A 798-nucleotide genomic window follows, 5' to 3' on the forward strand; every position below is an offset into this window, starting at 1 on the left:
GCGGTGGGAAGGCTGATGACTGTGAGGTCAGGGTGAGTCACAATGGGCAGAATGGTGACTTCAGCCTCCATTCTTTCCCCCCAACAGGGCCCCTCCCCGGGGAGGCTGTGCGGGAGGGGTCTCCCCCGCGGGCGTGGCTTGGTGGTCTGGGCAGGAAGCTGCACGCTCCTGGTGGCTGGACAGGGCAGTAACTGGATCTGGGACCCGGTGAGGGACCACTGGAGGGAAATTGCCCCAGGGGACCCTCTCACTCAACATCCATGCCCTGGACACTTCCACAAGGCCAGACCCCCAGGACCCCTAGGGGGCCAGTAACTGGCTCAGATCTCATAAGGCTCAGCCTGGGAGCCTGGTGCCCCAGGGGCAGACCTAAATGACCAGCCCCTGAAGCCATGAGGACTGTGACAGATCAGCCCACCGTGCTGCTGGATAAGGCCCAGCATTGGGGCTCAAGGAAGGCTTCCTGGAGGTGGTGTCTGAAGAGACAGACCCAAGGGAGCTAGCCCTGCTGCCAGAAGGGACTTGAAAAGAGTAGAGGGAAGGACCAGGTCGTGAACGCGGACTTCGTGGGGCGGAGAGTTCGGGAGGAGGAGGCGGTAGGGGCGGCGGGGCAGGCGCTGGGGCTCCCCANGCTCGCGGCGAGGCCCACCCGGGCGGAGGGCAGCAGGAGGCTGCGGCCCAGCCAGGTGCGTGCGCCCAGCGTGGCTGCTCGCGGCCAAGGCCGGGAAGCTGCGGACCGGGAGGAAGGGCGGCGCGCTGCGAGGGGCGGACCCGGGCACCCACCCGGACCGCAGGCGG

This window comes from Crocuta crocuta, unplaced genomic scaffold, assembly GCF_008692635.1.
Source record: "Crocuta crocuta isolate KB4526 unplaced genomic scaffold, BGI_CrCroc_1.0 scaffold352, whole genome shotgun sequence".
NCBI classification, from domain to species: Eukaryota; Metazoa; Chordata; class Mammalia; order Carnivora; family Hyaenidae; genus Crocuta; species Crocuta crocuta.